General features: G+C 36.4%; 1 pseudogene; it reads left to right on the forward strand.

Moving 5' to 3' along the window:
- The first annotated feature begins 205 nt into the window (after positions 1-205).
- On the forward strand, positions 206-534 carry LOC117310654 (small ribosomal subunit protein uS10 pseudogene; annotated as a pseudogene).
- Positions 535-10,986: the final 10,452 nt, after the last annotated feature.

Consider the following 10,986-nt stretch of genomic DNA (forward strand, 5'->3'; position numbering starts at 1 on the left):
GTTCAGAAAAGACCTGGGTCATCTTCATTCATTTCTTCACTGGTCACTTGTGCATTGCACACAAACAAACCACACTGTTTGTTGATATATCAAGGGGATATTGAACTGACTTGCCTTGCAGTGTGTTAGGAAGTTCATGCTCCTGAATCACTGAGGTTCTCTTTCTCTGAGGAACAAGTCAATCAGGGAGCTGTCTACCACAGTCATGGCTTTCAAAGATACTGGAAAGACTCCCAGCGGTAGAGCCAGAGGCAGTGTTTCACTGGATTCAAATCATCCTCACCAGCTGCAGTGTGAAAGCTTTGGAGAAGGTGTGTGCTTACCTAATCAGAGGTGCAAACTCCTGAGAAAAGCTACAGGGAAAACTTGTGGTGAAGCTTCTAAGACTTGGTTTTTTTTCCAGATGAGGATCCACAAGAGACTCTTAACCTGCACAGTCCTTCTGAGATTGTTAAGCAAATTACTTCCGTCAGTATGGAGCTGAGGTTGAAGTTATCATTACAGATGTCTAAATCAACATTTCAAATAAATTGATAATCAGTTGTTAAACAAAAAGACAATGATTTTAATAGACATTTCTCAAAAAAATATACAAACGTCCAAAGAGGCACATGTACATATACTAAACGTCATTAATGATTTAAAAAATGCAAATCAAAAACTCCATGCTGTACCACTTCACATCACCATAATAATAAAAAAACCCCTAAAAATAATAAGTGTTTGTGAGTGTGGAGAAACTGGAACCTTATTCACTGACTATGGCAATGTAAAATGGTGCAGTCACTGAGAAAAAGAGTATGGCAGTTCCTGAATAAGTTAAACATGAAATTAATGTATGATCCCTCAATTCCCTTCTGAGAATACACTCAAAAGAACTGAGAACAGGGACTCAAACAAGTACATATTCAGTCATGTTATCAGCAGTTCACAATAATCAAAAGATGGAAAAAAGATATGTCTATCAAGGGATAGATGGAAAACAAATTATGGTATATCCATGTACTGAAATCTTATTCAGCCATAAGAAAGCATGAGGTACATTAAATAAATCTACACAGATTAATCTTAAAAACACTATGCTAATGAAAGAAAAACATGACACGAAGCAACATATAAGTCCATTTACATTAAATATCCCAAAAGAGCAAATCCTTCAAGATGAAAAGCAAAGCAGTGCTGGCTGAGGGTCATGCAGTAGTAAATGAGAATTATTTAATGGGTAAAGAATTTCCGTTTGTTTGATAAAAATTGGAGCTTGATAAAGACAGTGAATGCACAACACTGTATATGTACTAATGCCACTAAATTGTTCACTTTCATACAGCTAATTTTATATGACAAATTTCAACTTAAAAACCATTTTCATGAAAAGTGAAAGTGGAACCCATTGAATGAGAGAAATTTTTTGCAAATCATATATCCTAAAAGTCTCATGTTCGGAATATATAAAGAACTCATACAGTTTAACACGATGGTAAACAAAGGATCTGAATAAATATTTTCAGAGGAAATACACAAAAAGGAAACAAGCTCATGAAAAGATGCTTCACATCATTAGTAGTTCAGTAAATGCAAATCAAAATCACAATGAGAACCACTTCATATCTGCTAGGATGTCAATAAACAAAAAAAGGAAAATACTAAGTGTTGGCCAGGATACGGAAATATTGGACCCTCACGTGTGCCTTGTATGGAATGTACAGGAAAGTAATATGAATAGCCTCTGTGGAAAATAATAAATCAGTTCTTCAAAAAGCTAAATATAGATACCACATGACTCACATCATTTAAAATCATTAAAAGCAGGTGTTCAATTAAACACATACATAAATATTCATAGCAGCATTATTCACATCAGCCAACTCAAATGCCCATCAATTAAATGTGTTAGCAAACGTGGTGTATCAAAAAATAGAACATTATCTACCTAAAATAATGAAGTACTGAAAGTGCTATATGAAAAATCTTGAAACTATGCTAAGTGAAAAAAGCCAGACACAAAAGGTCACATATCATATGATTCCATTTATATGAAATATCCAGATTAGATAAATCCATAGAGGCAGAAAGCAAATGTTCTGGGAGAAAATGTTAAAAAAGTTTTTAATGTAACATCACCATATACATCTATGATTAACTGATTTTAAACACGATGTCAAGACCACTCAGTGGAGAAAGAATAGTCTCTTAACAAATGTGCTAACAATTAGATACCCACATATCAAAGAATGAAGATGAACCATCACCACATATCATATTCCAAAAATAACTTAAAATGGATCAAAGGCCTAAATATAAGGACAAAATTTATAAAACTCAAAAGAAGTCATAGGGGTAATTCTTCATGACCTTGGATCTGGCAGAACATTTGTACATTGACACCAAAGCACAAGTGATAAAAAATCAATTTGGGTTTCATTAAATTAAAAATTTTGTGCATCAAAATATGATCAAGAAAGCAAAAAACCCTCAGGATAGCAGAAATTATTTGCTAATCATGTTACTGACAAGCATCCAGTATCCAGAATAAAGAACTCCTACAACCATTATACTTACACATAATAATAATGTATAATGTATATGATGAATTATATATTACATATATTTATTTATATAAACTAAGACACTCCAGAAAGCAAAGCAAGAAGTCAGAAATATGCTTCTTTAAGAAAATTTGCTATTTTGATACTTCTTTCTAGGTAAATTTCTTAGGTCAAGAATAACAAGTTCAAATTAGGATTTCATTTTTCTTTTCCTGTATGTTGTAAAGATATATACTCCCTCACACCCTAGAAACTTCTATTTACCAAGGTGGCAAACATTCTCCCTTCTTTGTAATCTAATAAAAGAAACCAAGGCATTCTGTTTCCTGATATTTACCCCATAAATATTAGTTTACCAAAAAATGTGGAAAATTCAAATTTTCATTGTATACAATAATGTATATTACATAAATTCTAGAAATTCCTGTTATTAAACATATTAACTAGCATAACTAACATATTAATCTAACCTAAAGTTAGATTGCTTTCTTACATTTTGACGATCTAAAGTCAAGCTTCAGCACAATATATTCAGCATGCACTAGGTTTTTGATAAAGAACAGAAGGGAAAAAACAAAACTCCAGGTGTACAATGTAAAGAACTTTTATTTTGAAAAGTTTTAGGAAGATCTGGGGTGTTATTCAGAAATTTTTGTAATACCTGACAGTTTTCTACAATGAGAAATTGTAATTTTCAATGAGAAAAGAACTGAATACAAAAGATTTTAATAAATATAAAATAAAATTGGAAAAGTTAAATTTTCTCATGGCAAAGATAAGATATCATGCAAGGTTTGGATATGCCCATTAAACTATATAAATCAACAACTAGATATTTGACAAGATACCAAGGATGTTGGTGTTTACAAGCTAAAATACCTATGTATTTTGTATAAGATAGTTCTTACAAATTTTATATGGAAAAATTGACTCAGTAGTCTTTTTTATAATTTTATAAATCATATTAATATAACCTTGGAAATTTTGAAGTGCATTTATTGTTAGTAATGGATATTTATCTTGGTTACTTGTATCTCTCCAAGTGCATGGTTTTTCCGTATGTTCCATAAGTTATCAAAAATTAAAATTGTTGCCTTTTGACTACCAGTTGAAAACCACTTTTCATTAATATTACAGATCCACTCATTAATAAGAGGGAAGACAATGTAAGAGCAACATTCTAAAAGTGCATTTCAAAATCTAGGGATACCTTAATTTTTTGGAAGAAAGCAAAGAGTTGAAGCATAAAGTAACTTTGATGGTTATATCATGGATGGGTCCGGGTCTCCAGAACCAAAATAAAGATATTTCAGGTTCTTCAAGAAATTCAGTGCTTTGTGACCACCTGGAGAGGTGGGATAGGGAGGGTGGGAGGGAGGGAGACGCAAGAGGGAAGAGATATAGGAACATATGTATATGTATAAGTGAGTCACTTTGTTATAAAGCAGAAACTAACACACCATTGTAAAGCAATTATACCCCAATAAAGATGAGAAAAACAACAATAGCAACAACAACAACAACAAAAAAGAAATTAACCAAGCTCAAAAAATGTTAACTTGCATATCTTTGAATTTACAATTAAAAAGCAGCAATAGGGTATGAGGATCCAAAACCTAAATCTTTAAATAATGATCATTAAATTACATTTAAAGTTTCTGATTACTAACTTCTTGACAGAGCCAGTGCTGTGCTTGATACTGATGAAACTGACAGTGTCATGAGGGCTTTAGTGTAGGCATCTGTGTGGTGCTCAGCAGATGCAGAGTGAATTATCAAGTTTATGTTTATTAACTGTTCTTGTTCCTCAGAGGTAGCAACAGATATAGATGATGGGTTTTCTTCTGCCATTTTTCACATTATGTCCCTGAAAATCCAGTTTCTAATTTTGTCTACTGAAGGATTTTGTAAGTCTGGATAAAAAGTAGGAAGCTGAAAGATAAGAGCAAGAAAAGCATGCAGTGCTGCTTCTGACCCTTGCTGTTATACTTTAATCTCTTCTTTTAACAGTACATATAAGTACATGAAGAAAACCAATCAGCAAGAGGATCTAACCTCCAGCATGATGAAGAAAGCAGCAGCAGTGAGACGATCAGAAGGGAGTAATTTTAAAAATGTAAGAGAATAAAAAGATGAATAAACATCAGTACAAAAAGAGGCAGGTAACCAAGACCAAAGGAAAAAGAACAAGAAGGCTGAAATAAATGAGTTTCAATGACAGAATGGTGGAAAATGCCAAAATGATACTGCAAGGGTTTTTAATCTTAGAATAATTTGAACAGGGCAAATATGGGAAAGAAACATTAGACAGGAGAAACTAGAGAACAAGAGAGAATGGAATCCAGAGACAGAGGGAAAAATAAGTCAGAGACAGAAAATGGAAATACAAACTGGAAATAAAGTACAAGACACCTACATTAGTACAACCTCGGGCAAACATACTAATCTGAAAAAAAAGAAGTGACAAACCACAGAGATAGCTAAAATAGAGATATCAAACAGACAAGAAGAGATGAACTAGGAAAGCAGAAACAAAATGCAAAACATAATACATCACTTGCTTATTGTGTACCAAACTAATCCATGTTTAGCCTGATAAGCATTTGCAATATCATAGTAAGTAAGAGACAGAGCTCCTAACTCTCATTATTAAAAGATCCAGAAAAATCTGGCAAGTGTAAAACTCAAGAAACAAAATTGGGGAAAAAAATTTTTTTAAAGCAACATATTGGGGAAGTGGGCCAAATTTAAGAAAAAAATGTAGAGGTAATAAAAGAGAAAGAGGGAAGAAAGAAAATGAGAAAAACAGAGATAACAAAAGAAAGAACAAGGCAAAATATTATTACTCATGCAGATAGATAGAAATAAACTGTAATAAAATAATATTTGGAAAGAAAATTAGAGATTCAAGAAGAGAGACGGAGTTGACTGTAGAGAGAACAAATGTTATAATTTGTTAAAATTTGCTGATGCAGGGACGCCCCCTGCATCAGCACTCCCATTCCCTGGGACAATGTTCCTAGTATAGTGAAAGGGAAAAACATACACTTAAAGGGAATAGAGCCAGCTCAATACCAACACTCAGGGTTTCTCTCCAACAATGGAGGAATAGATTGATGAAAGTCACTAAGCAGAGAGAAATCTCACCTCACATTAAGTGCAAGCTCTCACTCTTTGATCTCATTTCACCTTCTACCAAGATTACAGCTTTTAGTACACACTGAGAAAAGTCATGATTGGCATCCACATCAAGTCCAGCCCTCTCACCAGAGGCATGTGCACAAAGAGACAGCTCCAACACGCATTCAAGATGACAATAGGTAATGGTTGAAAGTAAAGGAGTAGAGGTAGAGAATGTTAAGTAAAAAGAAAAGGTAAAGAACTACCAACAATAGAAACAGCAAGGTTAAAAACACTGAAAAACTTAATAATGAAATAGAAATAAACAATTTACCATATGAAGAATTAAAAACATTGGTTAAAAAATGATAAGTGATCAATGTAATACACCATAATAACAAATTGAAGGATAAAACCATATGATAGTCTCAATACATGCAGAAAAAGCTTTCAATAAAATTCAACACCCATTTATGATAAAAACTCTCCAGTAAGTAGGCATAGAGAACTTAACTCAATATTATAAAGGAAATATATGACAAAACCACAGAGAACATCGTTCTCAATGGTGAAAAACAGAAATAACTTCCTCAAAGATCAGGAACAAGACAAGGTTGCCCAGTCTCACCACTATTATTCAACAGAGTTTTGGAAGTTTTAGCCACAGCAGCCAGAGAAGAAACAGAAATAAAATGAATTCAAATCTGAACAGAAGAATTAAAATTGTCACTGTTTGCAGATGAGATTATACTATACCCAGAGGATCCTAAAGATGCCCCCAGAAAAATACTAGAGCCAATCAATGAATTTCATAAAGTTGCAGGATACAAAATTAATGCACAGAAATCTCTTGCATTCTTATATATTATGCTGAAAAATCTGACGGAGAAATTAAGGAAACACTCCTATTTACCACTGCAACAAAAAGAATAAAATATCTAGGAATAAACCTACCAAAGGAGACAATAGACCTGTATGCAGAAAACTATAAGAGTCTGATGAAACATATTAAAAATGTTACAAACAGATGGAGAGATATGCCATGTTCTTGGATTGGAAGAATCAACATTGTGAAAATGACTCTACTAACCAGAGCAATCTACAGATTCAATGCAACCCTATCAAACTACCAATGGCATTTTTTACAGAACTAGAACAAAAATTTCACAATTTGTATGGAAACACAAAAGAATAGCCAAATAGCCAAAGCAATCTTGAGAAAGAAAAACAGAGCTGGAGGATTCAGGCTCCCTGAGTTCAGATTATAGTACAAAGCTACAGTAATCAGGACAGTGTGGTACTGGCACAAAAACAGAAATATAGATAAATGGAACAGGAAAGAAAGTCCAGAGATAAACCCATGCAAATATGGTCACCTTATCTTTGATAAAAGATTCTAGAATTCACAATGTGGAAAAGAGAGACTCTTCAATAAGTGGGGCTGGGAAAACTGGATGCCTACATGTAAAATAATGAAATTAGAACACCTCCTAACACCACACACAAACATAAACTGTAAATGGATTAAAGACCTAAATGAAAGGCCAGATCTGCTAAAACTCTTAGAGGGAAATATAGGTAGAACCTGCTCAGAGCAAGTCCCTTTTTGATCCACCTCCTAAAGAAATGGAAATAAAAACAAAACTAAATACATGGGACCTACTGAAACTTAAAAGTTTTGCACAGCAAAAGAAACCATAAAGAAGAAAAAAGACAACCCTCTGAATAGGAGAAAATATTTTCAAATGAAGCAACTGAGAAAGGATTAATATACAAGCAGCTTATGCAGCTCAATATCAATAAAAACAAACAATCCAAAACAAAAATCAGCAGAAGATCTAAACAGACATTTCTCCAAAGAAGATATACAGATCGCCAACAAACACATGAAAGAATGCTCAGCATCACTAATCATTAGAGAAATGCAAATCAAAACTACAATGAGGTATCACCTCCCACCAGTCAGAATGGCCATCATCAAAAAATCTACAATCAATAAATGCTGCAGAGGATGTGGAGAAAAGGGAACACTCTTACACTGTTGTTGGGAATATAAATTGATACAGTCACTACGGAAAACACTGTGGAGCTTCCTTATAAGCTAAAAATAGAACTACTATATCACCAGCAGTCCTAGTACTGGGCATATACCCTGAAAAAAGTATAATTCAAAAAGAGCCATGTACCACAATGTTCATTACAGCACTAGTTACAATAGCAAGGTTGTGGAATCAACCTAATTATCCATCTACAGATGAACGGATAAAGATGAGGCACATATATACGATGGAATATTACTCAGCCATGAAAAGAAACAAAATTGAGTTATTTGTAGTGAGGTGGATGGACCTAGAGTCTGTTATACAGAGTGAAGTAAGTCAGAAAGGGAAAAACAAATGCCATACGTTAAAATACATGTATGGAATCTAAAAAGAAAAATATGTTCTGAAGAAGCTAGGGGCAGGACAGGAATAAAGAGACAGACATAGAGAATGGACTTGAGGACATGGGGAGGGGGAAGGGTAAGCTGGGACGAAGTGAGAGAGTGGCATGGACATTATACACTAGCAAACTTAAAAGAGATAGCTAGTGGGAAGCATCGGCATAGGACAGGGAGATCAGCTCGGTGCTTTGTGACTACCTAGAAGAGTGGTATAGGAGGGTGGGAGGGAGATGCAAGAGGGAGAGGATAAGGGGATATATGTGTACGTAAATCTGATTCACGTTGTAATACTGTAGAAACTAACACACCATTTTAAAGCAATTATACTCCAATAAAGATGTTTAAAAATATGATAACTGATTGTGGAAAATAATTAATATAACCACTGAGCACTTTAACAGTAGAAAATATAAAAACTACCCTATTAGGAATAAATAATTTAATATCTGAAATCAAAAAAAAAAAAAGTAGAAGGCATGAATAACAGAATAAATGATACAGAAGAATGCATAAGTGACCTGGAAGGTAGAATAATAGAAATCACCTAATCAGAACAACAGAAAGAAAAATGATTTTTTAAAAGTAAAAGCAATTTAGGAGATCTCTTGGATAAAGGCATTCCAAGGTTCCATTAAAGGGGTTCCACAATGAGAGGAGAGAGAGAAGGACATTGACTGTGTATTTGAAAAACTTACCTCTGAAAACTTTCCAAACCTGGAGAAGGAAAGAGATATCCAAATATGGGAAGCACAAAGGGTGCCAAAGAAGATAAATACAAACAAACCCACGACAAGACATATCCTGATTAAACTGGCAAAAGTTGAAAACAGAAAATTCTAAAGGCAGCCAGAGAAAAACAGTAAGTCATAAACAAGGTAATGCCTATAAAGTTGTCAGTTGATTTCTGAGCAGAGACATTACAAACCAGAAGAGAGTGGCATGACATATTCAAGGTGATGAAAGGAAAAACCTGAAACTGAGGACACTCTGTCCACTTAGATTATCATTTGGGATAGTAGGAGATATAAATCTTCTCAGAGAAGAAAAAAGTAAAAGAATTCATCAATACTAAACCTACTTTTAAAGAAATGTTGAAGGGTCTTCTCTAAATGGAAAAGAAGTAAGAATTTATAAGAAAGTGAAAATCTCACTAGGAAAGGCTATATATAGTGAGGAGTAAAGGTCATTTTTTTTTATTTTATTTTTTAAAATAAATTTTATTTATTTATTTTTAAAATTTTTGGCTAAGTTGGGTCTTTGTTGCTGCGCACAGGCTTTCTCTAGCTGTGGCAAGCAGGGGTTACTCTTCATTGTGATGTGCAGACTTCTCATTGCAGTGGCTTCTCTTGTTGCCGAGCATGGGTTCTAGGCATGCAGGCTTCAGTAGTTGTTGCACATGGGCTCAGTAGTTGTGGCTTATGGGCTCTATGTTGCAGGCTCAGTAGTAGTGGTGCACGGGCTTAGTTGATCTGTGGCATGTGGTATCTTCCTGGTCCAGGTCTTGAATCCATGTCCCCAGTGGGTTGACCCCAATGGATGAACCCAATCCATCCATTGGCAGGTGGATTTTTAACCACTGTGCCACCAGGGAAGCCCAAAGGTTATTAAATAGGCAGAATCAAGGTGGCAGAGTAGGAGGATGTGGAGTTTGGGTCTCCTCATAGGTACAGCAGGGGGACATTGGAAGAGTTCCCATGGAGCACCTGCTGGGCACTGGTGGGGGTCCATGAACAACTACAGGGATGGAGGGAGTCCTCACTCAACCGAGTGGGGCATGGTAAGGAAGGAGAGAGGGAGAGGGGTGGAGGCAGGATTGAACCGTCACCCTTGGGTGCAGCTGTGGGAGAGGAGAGGTTCCCACACTTGGGGGATCCCACCCATGGTGGGGGTATTGGCGGGGACACAGGAGAACTTTTGAGGGATCAGGGGATTGGAGGGGAGCATGGCAACCAGTCTGTGGGGGGTGGGAAGGAGTGGAACCTGTGCCCATAGTCCATGCTGCAGTCCTGCACACCACAGGGAGGAGGTGGGGAGGAAGGCTGGGTGCTGGAAAGTGAGGTTTTGAGGGTGAACCCAGTTGGGGATGACTGTTGGTGGTGAGGAGACAGCCTGGGGTGGCAGGGGGAGGGGTTCCACATCAGAAACGTTGGTGGGGAAGGCCAGGGCTACCAGGGACATGGGGCATCATTATTGAGTGGAACACAAAGGGTGGGGACGCTATTGTGGTGCCCTTCCCTGACTTCTGCCTGGCCTCCTTAGGAAGTGGAGAGGGAACACGCCTCAGCACCTACCTGTCAAGCCCTGGTGAGCCTGCTAGGGCCTTGGGCCTAAGCCCTGCCCCTGCCAGGGCCTCCTCTGGCCATGCGGGTCCCAGGAAACACTAGTGCCACATAGCAAGGCCTCTATGGATGGCATGGGTCCCGGCAGCCTGCCCGGCACACACGAGAGGGCCTCCTCTGGCCATGTGAACTAAAGAAACTTCTCTAGGTGGGAAGCACAAGGGAGGAAAAAGACCTACAGAGACAAACCCAAAACAACTAAGAAAATGGTAAAAGGAATATATATATCAACAATTACCTTAAATGTAAATGAATTAAATGCTCCAACCAAAAGACATAGACTGACTGAATGGATACAGACACAAGACCTGTACATATGCTGTCTACAAGAGACCCTCTTCAGACCTAGGGACACAAACAGACTGAAAGTGAGGGGATGGAAAAAGATATTCCATGCAAATGGAAATCAAAAGAAAGCTGGAGTAGCAATTCTCATGTCAGACAAAGTAGACATTAAAATAAAGACTATTTCAAGAGACAAAGAAGAACACTACACAATGATCAAGGGATCAATCCAAGAAGAAGATATAACAATTGT

Source organism: Tursiops truncatus, assembly GCF_011762595.2.
Source record: "Tursiops truncatus isolate mTurTru1 chromosome Y unlocalized genomic scaffold, mTurTru1.mat.Y SUPER_Y_unloc_1, whole genome shotgun sequence".
Lineage (NCBI taxonomy): Eukaryota > Metazoa > Chordata > Mammalia > Artiodactyla > Delphinidae > Tursiops > Tursiops truncatus.